The sequence below is a fragment of the Ceratotherium simum genome, chromosome 10 (genome assembly GCF_057802395.1).
Source record: "Ceratotherium simum simum isolate JZ-2026a chromosome 10, ASM5780239v1, whole genome shotgun sequence".
In the NCBI taxonomy this organism is placed as follows: Eukaryota; Metazoa; Chordata; class Mammalia; order Perissodactyla; family Rhinocerotidae; genus Ceratotherium; species Ceratotherium simum.
The window spans coordinates 68,774,609-68,788,241 of NC_141909.1; positions in this window are offsets into that span (position 1 = coordinate 68,774,609).

Sequence of the window (13,633 nt, forward strand, 5' to 3'; positions counted from 1 at the left end):
GGGTGGGGCCTTGATCCAACAGGACTGGTGTCCTCATAGGAATAGGAAAAGGCACCAGAGATCTCCCCTCCAGCACACAGAGAGAAAAGGCCGTGGGAGGACACAGCAAGAAGGCAGCTATCTACAGCCAGGAAGACAGTCCTTACCAGAAAACAACCCTGATGGCACCTTGATTAGACTTCTAACTTCCAGAACCGTGAAAAAATACATTTCTGTTGTTTAAGCCTCCCAGTCTGTGGTATTCTGTTATGGCAGCCTGAGCTGATTAATACAGCTCTATTGGAGAATCTCGGCTGGGGGCTACTTCCCTAGTTTTATCCCATCTAGGGAAGACTCTTGCTCTTAATAGTGCTGTAAATTTCTCTCTGTGCAGAGGCCTCTGTGACAGAACCTGGAGAAGTCCTTGAACTTGGGACTTTACACAGGAAATGAAACAGTAAATGACTGGACCCACATTTGGAAATGAAGACCATAATCATAACCTCAATCGCATAATATAAAAAAATACTACTACTAAAACACAGTGAAATTATAAATTAACTTCTGTTTCTTGCTTGATTTAAAAATTGGTGAAATCCTTCAGCAGGTGTGACTTAGGGTGTTACTCTGATAAGACTTAAGTTCTGCTCATATTCACTGTCTTGTATGGTCCCCTGTTCTTGTCCCAGTCCCGCCCGTATTGCAGTGACAGGTTTGTACATCAGGATGGTTTTTCTTGGGGAAGAATTCAGTCTTTAGGTGTGTAATTGTTAGGGTTCATTTTCATAATGTCATCTTATTAACATTATTTCTAAGGAGATTTCCTCCTTGTTATGTTTTCTGCTAAACATTTGAAATTGGCTCTTCATTATTTCCTTCTCAGCCTGACAACTTTCTATTCTTGGCCAGTTGATATTCTGCTTTACCTTACCTGCTCTTCAGCACAAGAGCACTTCCTGATTAGGGTCCACCAGAAAACAGACCCCCCCCCCCATTTGAACCAAAGCCCTCCCTGTGGGATGTCGTTTCATATCCCTTCTGCTGCAGGCATTCGGGGACCTTTTTTTTTTTTAAGCCACTGTGTGCCCATTCGTATGTGGGCTACCACCTGACAAAGTCCAGAAAGATAGCTATTCATTATTAATCCTGACTGTGTTCCAAACAGCTGTGGAAAACGTAAGCCAAGGCTACTAAAGCTTAGTCATTGAGCGCTTTCCTTTCGCTGGTCCTGCAAGGCCTTCCCTTTGTGTACATGGGTCTCAGTCTTCTAGTTTTTGGTTTGGTAACAACCAGAAACAAAAACAAGCCTGAGCAGGTTGGAGGTAACACGTCAAGTATAACACCCAAGAAGCTTCCTGTGAGTTTATTATATTTATTTATTTTTTGCCTAAGAAAGACTTATAATAGACAATGGATGGCAAAGGGAAGCCTGGACTTCAATTTTTTTCAACTAGTAAACAAGGTGGAATTAGGGATATCGTGGGCTGTGGTATAGTTTTTGTAATGGAGATTGTGGAAGGAGAGATTCCCCACTGACAGTCCTGCAGGCTTATTGATCCAGGACAGCTGTCCAGTCTGGAAGCTGCTTGCCTTTCCTCATCTGATCAGCCACCTTAAACTGAACAAAGTCCTGAGAAAAGAAATTTGGTATTTAAACTGTCTATTGGCTTTCTTTCTTCTTATTTTTTTTAAAGAATGAAACAAAAGCAAGCTTTAATGTCATTCTTGCTATGTTCTATGCATTGGAGAGATGGTGGCTCCATAGCCCAAGGAAATGTAAGGGATTAGGACTTCTCATGCCTCCAGGCAGGGAAAAGCTCCTGCTTTCCCTGCTAATGAGGCAGGGAGAGGTGCCTGGTACTGGCCACCTGTGGGTCCCCAAGGAACTGAGTCTCCCTTATTAGCCTCTCAGAAGACAACACAAGGACCCTGGAGTGCTTTGTCGCTGTTACGGGCTGAATTGTGTCTCCCCCCTAAAATTCATATGTTGAAGTCCTAACCCCAGTCCCTCAGAATGTGACCGTATTTGGAATTAGGGGCTTTAAAGAAATAATTAAGGTTAAATGAAGTCATTAGGGTGGGCCCTAATCCAACATCACTGGTGTCATTTCAGAAGAGATTAGGTCACAGACATGCACAGAGGGAAGACCATGTGAAGACATTGGGAGAAGACAGCTATCTCTGAGCCAAAGAGAGAGGCCTCAGAGGAAACCAACCCTACAGACACCTTGATCTCAGATTTGTAGCCTCCAGAACCATGAGAAAATAAATGTCTGTTTTTTAAGCCACACAGCGTGTGCTACTTTGCTATGGCAGCCCTAGTAAATCAATACAACCACCCCCTACCACCCTCCCCACTTAACAGGACGCCATTGTCAAGTTCTGGGTTTCCACCCTTATGTTAACCCCCCATATTAGACATTATTATTATTGTTGTTTATTCAATTGGTGCTTGTTTAGATTTACTCATGTATTTACCATATTCTTGCACAGGATTCCTTCTTGCGTCTCTCTTTGATCCTGTTCCTTCTGATTGAAGAATATTAAGTCCCTTTGTGAAGGTCTGTTATGGTTATGCTCTGAGTTTTTGTTTACATGAAAATGTCTTTATTTCATACTCATTCTTGAACGGTAGTTTTGCTATGTATATAATATTTCATTAGTTGTTATTTTCCTCTTAGTACTTTGAAAATGTTATTTCTTTTTCTTCTGGCTTCATTGTTTTTCTTGTTGAGAAGTCCACTTTCTGGCTGATTGCTATTGTCTTGTAGGATGATCTGCCTTTTCTCTCTTGGAATCTTCTCTTTGTTTTGGCTGTCTGCATTGTCACTGCAATGTGTCTAGATGTTTGTTTATGTATTTATCTTGTTTGGGATTCATTGTGTTTCCTGCCTCTGCAGATTCATGACTTTCATCAATTTTGGAAAAATCTCAACCATTATCAGTTTGAATATTGCTTTCCTCTCATTCTTGGAATTTCAATTAGTCATATGTAAAACTTTTCATTCAATTCTCCATGTCCTCATATTTTTCATCTCTTTGCTTTCTGTCCTGCATTCTAGGTAATTTCCTCAGATCTAAATTTCAGTTCACTAATTTACCTTCTTCAGCTGAGACTAATCTGCTGTATAATCTGTCCATTAAGCTTTATGTTTTACTAATTCTATTTTTTATTTCCTTGAAGTTTGATTTGGTTATTTTTGAAATCAGCCTGGTCTTTTGTATAGTGTGTGACTTTTTTTCATATTTATTCTCCTTTCTCCTTTTGGTTTCCTTAAAAATAACCAATAGAACTTCAGGGTATAAAAATATGTATTACAAATATAGAACACATTAACTTTAACAAATTTTGATTTTGACAGTTCCAATATTTGTAATATTTAGGAGCCTAATTCAGCTGGTGATTGATTCTTGCTCCTGGTGACATGTTTCCTTCTCTGTGTATGTGCGTGTGTGTGTGTGTGTGTGTGTGTGTGTGTGTTCATATTCCATGCAAATTTAACCATGGGAAATTGCTGAAGACTAAGAGTCTATTTCTCCAGGGACAATTTGCATTTATTTTTTTCAGGTGCCCGAGGATAAAACCAAACTAGGACCTCTTTGAATTGAAACCTTGGCTTGGGGCTTTCAGTGTCATGCAGTTAATGGGCTGGGCTGTGATTATGAATTGTCAGTAGAGACTTTGTTTTCCTTTTCTATACTGAGCCAAAGCAAAAAGATAAATTACTTTTCTTTGTTTTTTCTGGTTACTTTAAAAATCATCTTTCACTTTAAGAATAGAAATTCTGGCCTTGTGCCAGAAATTCTGGAGGTGGGCCGTGGTTCTGTTCCAACTCTTCATTTTGGTAGGTCCAAGCCTTTCTTTCCCCATAGGGCCTTGGAAACTGGAATTTACAAACGACCTTAGAGTGGTAGTACTCTTCATAGAATTTACCTTTCTGGATTCATGACTCCGTTTTGTTTTTGGCCTCTGGTGACCTCTGTTAAGTTTTTGTCAACTCCAGCATTTTTAGATGTTTTGTAGTGGGATGGTTTTTGACTAGTTAAACCTCCATATTGTCAAAATAGAATCTAAATGGTTTTCTCTGATTTTTGCCAAAATTTTTCCTTCCATTTACTCCTTCAATTATATTCCTTTCTTTATAAACTTGAAGGCTAGTCTATCCAATTTTCTCATAGGGTTTTTCCAACATCTCTATGCCAATATCTCACATGCTTTTTCATTTACCTCAATAGTTTTTTTCCTCTAAACTTGTGCCAGTTTTCTCCTTAGAACTTCAGGTCTGGATTTCTCATTATAATATGTAAGGAACAACTGGATTTCATTTCCAACATTGCCCACTTCCATACTTCCTTTTACTTTATGTAGAAATCTGCCGAGGATAATGCAACAACTATTTGCATTTTTCTTTGGCCTGTCTATGTATCAAACATCAGTAGCCATACAAAAATCTGCATTCTACTTACAAAAATCAGTGTAGATGCTCGTGGTCCTCTAAGTTTGTAGATAGGCATTTGAAGTTCTGTAAAACGGGGGTTTTTTTTGTTTTTTTTTTTTACTCCGCTCATTTTCAATTTATAAATAAATGGCCTGGTCTCACTTTTAGATGAACTGATTGTAGGTCCCCTTGTCAAATTAAGTAGGAAGATGGATATTCTTCTATTAACTAATGAATTGTGAGGTTTTTGTTGTGGTGGTCCCTCCCATAAGCAACAGATGCTCTCCAAGGAAAATTGGGGCTCCTGCTCCCAGCGGAATTATTTATTTTCCCAGGACTCGTTTGTTCAGCTTCCAAGGGCAGAGCTAGGGGTATGGTTGGAGGTTTCAATGAGGTAGATTTTTTAATACAAGAAGAGCAAAACATTTCAGGTCTGTCCATGCAAGGGGCCAGGTCCCTCAGAAAGCTCTGAGCTCCCCGTCTTTTACAATACCAGATAGAAGTTCCTGTTGGGAAGCCCATAAACTCCATGCCAGTGACCAGGAGGAAAACATACTTTCATAACCAGAAAGACATAGCTTGTTTCCATCTTTATTACAACATGTAAGTGAAATTTAAGAGTTAGGAAGCAAACAACTCCCCACCCCAACATGGGCAGCTGCATTCTCTAACATTCGTGTCTGAGTCCCTAAAGTAAACCCACACACTCAGATTTGGGGTACACAACAGAGTCTCTGCCTCCCTGAGTCAGATGTGCTGTGGGATGCTCCTCAAGTTCCCAGGGCCCAGGTGGGCAATACGTAATATCTGCTTTCAGAATCATCCAGATTGGAAACACCTCTTCTAGGCTGTATGTGCAGCCTTTTAAGAGCTAGGTGGGTCCAGAGCTGCTCCCTGAAGAATGAGCTGGCTTTGCTTGCAGCACTCCTGGTGAGAAACTGTGACACCAAAGGGGTAGTACTTTCCCAAGGGTGGGAGGTCACCTCTCCCTCTTTTCCTTCACATCATTTTATCAGCTACAGTCCCCCCCTTTCAAGTCTCAGCTTCCAGTCACCACCTTTCTCAGGAAGCCCGCCCCAGCCCCAGCCCCAGTCCTGGGAAGGGGTCCCCCTCTCTGCTCCCCGCACTCTGCCCACAACTGTAGAAAAGTAGTGATTGCAATATCTACTGGCTTCCAGGATTCTGGTTTATCGTATGATGTATAAGAACGGGGTTACTGGTACTTTTGTTGGTGCAATATTGATTTTTCAGAATTTCAATCTGAAGTAATCATTCACACTTTGATATGCGATTATGTAAAATAAAGACATATTGTCTTTATGCTTCAACAAAGGTGTATGTGTTTAGAAAGTGCTCTGATCACATCCCTTCTCACTTTCAAACCCTTCTCAAAAGATCTCCCTTTAATTCCCATCTTTCCTTCTGCTTGTTAGTTTTTTCATGTCTCCTCAAAGCAATTTCAGGTTTCAATCCACTTCAATAGGCTGGAGAATCATTTAGAATTAGGATGGGGTGACACAGTAAAGCCAACAGGTGGGGGGTGTGGTGAGGGGATTAGGAGAGGGAAGATGGTGGAGGGGGGAGGAAAAGGAAGGGAGATGAGAGGGAAGCGGAGGAAGTTTCCAGACCCAATTCCCTGCCCTTCACCTAGAGGCAGATACAGCCCATCTCCCAGAGGTGAGTTTCTTCCCTCCAGTCCCCTCTGATCCCCACTGCTCTCCTTTCTCTCTGAACTGAAGCCTGCCCCGAGGGCCTGCTGTCTCCTGCCTAGGATAATTTATTTTAGCCTGGACCTTCTTCCCCCATCATCCTACCTGAAGAAAGCAGCTGAAAGCACAGAGGAACCTCAGGCTGGGCCCTAGACCTCTCTTAGCAAGAACAGAGACTGGGGACTAATTTGGAATAGAGTTATTTAGCTATAGGTGCAACAGTTTTAATTTAGCTTATTTAAAAATAAAATATCAGCATTGTGCAGCTGTCTTGGTATTCCATGATATAACACCACAGGATAAGAGACCTGTGTTGTCATTTTCCTGTTTTGCCATCACTCATCACACAGTGACACTTGCTGCTGACATGATGAGTGGCTTGTTAGTCTCCCCACTGAACTGTCACCCCTGAGGGTTTGGCTCTCAGCTCTGAACCCAGAGCCTCACACAGAACTTGGCAAATGGCAGAGGCTTAAAAGTATTAATCAGAAGAGTGAATAAATTAAGTAATGGGGCAACCTTCACTCCCAGCAAAGATACCAGCCAAGCTTTCTCGACCTTCATGAGAGATCATAGTCCCCGTTTCTTATATTCATGATTTCCAAAACATCCAGATTTGCTCTCTCCCCCAGTATGGGGGAGTTCCCCTTAAGACCTTGTTGGAGGAGGTCCACTGCCCTCCAGTACTCTGCAATGTGCCAATGAGAGACAACCTGTCGAGTGAGATTTCCAGAAGGCCACACACCTCAGTCCTGCTAACTTACTGTTTCCAAGGGTTACCTTCCAAGGGTTACCTTCGAGCTTCTTTCACATTACATCCTTAGAATTTATCCACTGCTATTACAGAAAAAGTCAAATAAAAACTGCATTTGCATGTGCTATAAAAACATTGGTCATTTGATTTCTGAGTGCCCCGTATGTAAGAAATTAATTTCAGAATTTCTTGCGAGGAAACATTTGTGTGTATCCTTAGACAAGAAGGTTAACCTCTCTAGGCCTCGGTTCTGTTATTGAACAGCAGGAAGGATGATGTCTACCTCACGCGGCCGTTGTTGTGAGGATAGGAAATAGTGCATGTAGGTCACATGACAGCACCGGGCCCCCAGTAGGTTCTCGATAGGACTACTAGTAATAGCTCACTGGAGTTACCAGTATGCTTCTCTGCTTTTGTTTTTGGCTGGCCCTGCCAGCGAGCTCAGAACGAACTGGAGGTTGCATCACAGCAGCCCACCCATCCTCTGGTTAGCACACCTGCTGTTCCTCTAGTTCCTATTGTTCGCTATTTTTAAATCCCTGCGGTATGGGCATGAGTTTTGTGAATGTTATCATCCTCAGGCCCTGTTATTTTAACTACTCCATCTCTGTGAGGAAGCCAGTGGTCTCCCATTTTCTCACACAAAACAAAACAAAGCAAAAATAACAAACCAGCACATATACCAAACCCTGCAATAAGCATGCCCACCGTGAGGACTAACACTTGCCGCGAGCCCTGGGCCGCCCACTGGGCCGTGGGCCCTGCTGCATGATCCTCTTTCCTCCCCAGAACAACCCTTGAGGCAACCCAGGCTTCTTCCCACTTTCACTTTGTGCTTGGCCTCTGGGGAGTCTTTTTTTTTTGGTGCCAGTTCAGCCATGCATTTAAGCTATGGTTTTTGTAGTGGATCCAACACTCTAGTTGTTCCGTTTGGGAGGGGCGTTCAGGGCGTCTGTGCCACCATACAGCCTGAGATGGAGGAAGCGTTCCAATACCTCTCCAATACATCGCTTTTCTGTTTCAGTCCCCCAGAACTGGTTTTCTTTGCTTGTAAGTGAGAAGCCTGACTAATGGAGGGGAGACCCTTTCTCCAAGACCCTTGGGGGCTCCCTCTCCTTCAGGTGATCCTGGGAGGGAAGTGAGGGCAGGATTTGCCCGTGGAGCCAGGATTTGGGGTGCTTGTACCCCCTCCCCTGGCTCCGCAAGCCCTATCCCCGCCTCTCAGGACTGGATGGGGGTGGTGGGACAGGGGGCTCTCACAGGAGCAGTGGGAGATTTCTGATGGAACCGATGTTCTCTGTGGGCGAGGTTGCACCAGTGGCTTTCTGCTGTCCCTGGTAGACATAAATTTGGATCTTTGTACTGTTTAACCACCTAGTCAGAGAGGAAGGGTTAGTTTGGTTTGGTTTGGTTTAGTTTAGTTTAGTTTAGTTTGGTTTGGTTTCATCCTGCACAGAAACCGGCACCCCTGGCTTGCACCCACCATGCCTCTGGCCTCTGGGCTCTGGGCCCGCCTCCTCTGGGACCTTCGGGTCTGCTTCGCTCCTGAGGGTGACGCCAGGTCTAAATCAGAGAGTGATTTCAGGGTTTCAGGAAATGGCATTTCAGAAACATTTTGGGCACCAACTTCATTTGATGAAGAAAGATATGAAAAATGATTGTCTACAGTTTCCCTAATTTCATTTGAAAGAAAATGTTTGGCACGCACAAAAGGCATACTCTCAGAATAAGAATAATTGAGCCATTTTAGCTTTAGGACAAGCTCACTCTCTGGTCTTTATCGTCTGATTTCACTTTAGACCAATGGCATCTTCATCCTGGGCCTGCAGGTCAGGCTTGGGAAGCGCTGGTGTAATTACACAGAGGACATGGGGCCCACCTCTTTTCCTGCCCCATTGGGACGACTAATCATGGTCGCCTGCAGCTGGTGACACTGGAAATGCATGCCCAGGGCCGACCTCATCCCAAACTCTCCACCCCACCCCCACCCCATCGAAGGCTCGCAGCCTCTCTCCAGCGTTATCCCTTGTCTGGCTGTTGTGGGTGTTGGATGGAGGGCAGGGGAGCAGGATGGGAGCCCTGCCACTTACTGCCTGTGGCTGACTGAGGCAGCGGTTGTGACCTCTCTGGCCATCAGCTTCCTAGTAAGGCAAAGGAGATGAGTCAACCAATAACCTCTGCAGCCCCCCAACAACATTGGGCTAGGGGGTTCTCTCCTTAGGTCCAAGTCCTGTTGCCCCTAGCCCTCCCCTGACTTGGAGAGCTTGATCCTTCCCGCGGCCACCTTCCATCTGAGAGGTGCTGGCTCAGACCTGTCGAGCGCTGGGCCCCCGGCCCAGCCTGCAGCCACAGAAGCCCTCCTGCCTTCAGAATGGTTCCCGTGGGACTCTCTTGCCGCCAGAGGGGAGGAAAGTCTGTACAGAGGCAATCCAAGCTTCTAACCACAGACTTCCCTACTAGGGTTTTGGCTCTAGATGCAAACAGGGAAAATATTTCATCATCCAAAAGAACGATCACTCAGAGAAAGCCTTGCTAAGAAGTTGGCTTTCCCAATGGCGTTGAGTGGCTTCCTGTTTTTGTTTCTGTATTGACTGGGAAGGGGCATTAAAAAAGAATGGAACTAAACCAAACAAAATCTTTGTTTATTACTAGGTGCTAAGCAGAGCTGAAATCCAAATGTATGTCTACATGTGGTGGCGGGAAGCTGCTGGCTCAGCCTCTCCCACTGAGAGTTTAGATTCTATCAAAAAAGATTGCCAGCCCCTCCTGTGAGTTTTGGCCATGTCATAAAATCACTCGACCTGGTGCTGGAGGGCTCCCTTGCTCAGTGGTAATACCTCATAGTTACATGGCGCTTTATGATTTGCAAAGCATGCAACCTGCACAAGAGGTCTATCTGTTGTACACCTGAAAAATTGAGCCTCAGAAAGTTTCGATCACCTGCCCAAGTCACAGAGCTGGTCAGCAGGGAGCTGGGACTCAGACCCAGGTCTCCAAGTCCCAAGTTAACTGTTCTTCCCACATGACCCATGCATTTACTTCTTCAGTGGTTTATTCATTCATTCAATCAACATTTTCAAGGGCTTAGCATGTAGGTTCACAGTCTAGTGGGAAAGACAGACACATACCTGACAATGACAACACAGTTTTGTGCTAAATGCCTGGGACACCAAAAGGAAAAGTCCTGGCAGTTGAGTTGTCATGTAGTGGGAGGGAGATACGTGTCAATGAGCAATGAGACTATAGGGAGATGAGAGCGCAAGGAGAGGGGTGTGCAAGCCACCTTGGCACACAGAGATGGGCACCAACTGTGAGGCACGGGGGCTTCCTGGAGGAGGAGGCACTGTATCCAAGGCTATCATTAGAAGAGTTAAAGTGCTCACCAGGACAGGGTAGCCAAGACAGCTAACCTAAAAACCACAGGAGAAAGGGGCTTGTGGGGGCTGTGGTCACTGGCTCTGAGTACAGGACTGGCCCAGGGCCGACAAATTCAGAGTGGTTGCAGGAGCCAGAGTGAAACAGGGCATATTTTTAACTTTTTTAAAGTAACATTTTTTTTTTGGCTGAGGAAGATTCACCCTGAGCTAACGTCTGTTGCCAATCTTCCTCTTTTTGTATGTGAGCTGCCATCACAGCATGGCCACTGACAGACGAGTGGTGTAGGTACGCGCCCAGGAACCAAACCTGGGCCGCTGAAGTGGAGCACGCCAAATTTAAGCACTAGGCCACCAGGGCTGGTTGGAAGTAACACTTGTTTATTGAAGTGCAACGTATACACAGAAAAGTACACAGATCCTCACTATACAGCTCAGTGAATGTTCACAAAGTGAATGCACCTGGGTAACACACCCAGCTTGTGAGAGAGAACCCAACACCCCAGAACAGAACTCTAGGGCCCCAGGAGACCTGTCATGTTCCTTACCAGTCACTGTCTCCGACCAAAAGTAACCACTATTCTGATTTCTAACAGCACATATCAGTTTCACCTGTTTTTGTACTTTGTATAAAACGGAGTATGTACTCTTTTGTGTTGGGATTTTTTTACTCAACATCTATGTCTGGTTATTAGGAACAAAGTTGCTAAGACGATTCTTTTCCAAGTCTTGTTGATGGAAGGAAGTAGGCATTTCTTTTGGCTCTTTGCCTAAACATGGGATTGCTAGGTCAAATGTAGGCTAAGAATATGCTTAGCTTTTACCACCAAATTTGGATTTGTCACATTTCTCTAAGCAGAGCTAGGGAACTGGGGTCAGGGAATTGTATTAATGAAGAATGCTTTGATTTGATGTCAAGCACCTAAAAATACAGCTTTGATCAACTTAAGGAGGGGGAAGAGTATTTATTGGCTATTAACTAAAGCAGGGATCCAGAATTGAGACACCTGTAAGAATGCAGGCAATTTAGGTCCCTAGTGACTTGTGGCTGGCAGACAAGTGCACACATTCTGTCATTTATCATGGCTTTATTCTCACCTATTGCAAATTGGCTTTGTCTACATAGTGGAGAACATGGTTGCTAGCAGTCCCTAGTTTCTTGGTGAGAGGTCAGTGACACCAGGAGAAAGAGAAGACTTCTCTCCCTCACTTCAGAATGTAACATTTCAGGGAAGGGCTCTGGCAGATCTACCCTGACCAATCACTGAGGTCACGAGGATGGAGCTGACATGGTTGGACAGGCCTAAGTCCAGGAGATCCCAGAGATCAGGTCCCAGTAAAAAATGACATGACAGGGAGGGGAAGAAAAGTTATCCCCAAAGATACACAGATAAATAGGGAAAGGGATGCCAAGCAGATGAAAATGAAACATGTCCACTAGGCTGTGGAGGCAATGACCATCTGCTGAAATCTACTGAGAGCCAGGCGCTCAGGTGCTTGACATGTGCTATGAATTTTGATCCTCAAAACAGCACAATGTAGATATTCTTATCCCCATTTTATTTTATTTTATTTTATTTTTTTGTGAGGAAGACTAGCCCTGAGCTAATATCCGATGCCAATCCTCCTCTTTCTGCTGAGGAAGATTGGCCCTGGGCTAACATCCACACCCATCTTCCTCTACTTTATATGGGATGCTGCCACAGCATGGCTTGACAAGCGGTGCATCAGCGTGTGCCCAGGATCCGAACCTGTGGACCCGGAGGCACTTTTAACCGCTGTGCCACCGGGCCAGTCCTCTATTATCCCAATTTTAAATGATAAGGGAACTAAAAGTTACTTCCAGAGTAAGGAGCCCAGGTATTGGACCCTGCCCTTCAGCGACTTGAATTGGCCAGAGCATCAGGAAAAGCTCTTACCCTAAATCATCTGTCAGCTCCCTCTTCTTCCAATTAGATGACTGTGGGTAAAGAGCCAGTCATTTAAAAATTTAAATATTCCTTCTTTTATAGCCATGGGCATTGCTGTAATCAGTGATTCTTTGAACCTTGATGGAAAAGGCTCTGGCTGTGATGGTAATTGGAGCGTGGTGCTCTCTGGAAGGACCACAGTGCAGGGCGGGAGAGGGCAACCTGAGGCTTTGGGATGTCCGGGCAGTGGGAAGAGGGAAGTTGGTGGGCTCCTGAGCATCCTTGCCAACTTTGTCATTTTGCCCAGGGATCTGGTACTCATCTGTTTATCCACACATTTAGCAAATCTACCTTTATTGACAATCTACTCTGAATCCAACACTGGGCTAAGGATACAAGATAAAACAGTCCCATTGCCAAGAAGCTCACAGTCCTGAGGGAGCAGGAGCAAGTCAGCTCCGACAATACACTACTTAGTGCCGGGACAGGGACATGCCAGATGTGAGGAAAGCCTCGCAGAGGAGGGCACACCTGAGCTGAGTCTACAACAATAAGTAGAAGTGTTATGATGTTGTAATTGACTTTAAAATATCCAGTATATACAATGTGATAGTACGTGTTAACGCACACTGCATTCTAGAGGTCAGTCAGTTGCCCTGATCAAAATTTACACTCCAGATCATTTACTCAGTAAAGTCTCAATGTAAAGTCAAGGAGCAGAACTCCAGCCTCCTTATCCCACAGGAAACCAGAAACTTTATTAGGATAGTGAATGCTGAGAATGGCTTTTCAGCGGGGAAATTATTGGCTTCCTAATGAGCATAATGGATGATATAAAAGGTCTGTCATTGATGAAATTAGTGGTATTTAATATATGTGAATTCAACATACACTGGCTACAGTACTCTAGAGACCTTTCCTACCTCTCCATAACCAGGTATAAGAACCTACTGAGGCTTTTAGCCTATACTCTTGGGTGGTGTCCAAGGCTTGATACCTAAATGATTGGGTTGGAGGATTCTGCTTGCTGATGGCATTACAAAGCTAACGGGATCCTGCTTCGAGAATATTGGCGTATCTGCTTTCAGTGTTCCTTCGTGTAAAATGGTCAGCAGATCACCTAACAAGGCACTGGACTTCCAGACGCTCACAGAAGAGTTCTATGAATGGTCTTGTGCTTGCTCGCTAAAACGTGTCTGATGAGAATTTCTCGCTATGTGTGACAGAAACTGGTCCTAAAAATTGTTTTCATCATAACATAGTGAGGATGTGGGGTTTGGGGACCACTTTACCCGCCAAAAAGACCGTGCATGAGCAGATTGGTTTAGGGCAATTTGCAACAAGGAGATCAGTGGGACGGCGCGGACAAAGAGGAGCTCTCCGGTCAGGGAGGGGAGTAGGGACCAAGGCACAGGGGAGTTCTCAGCAACTGGTCAATAGGTGGGTTTGCCTGAGGTGCAGGGAACCA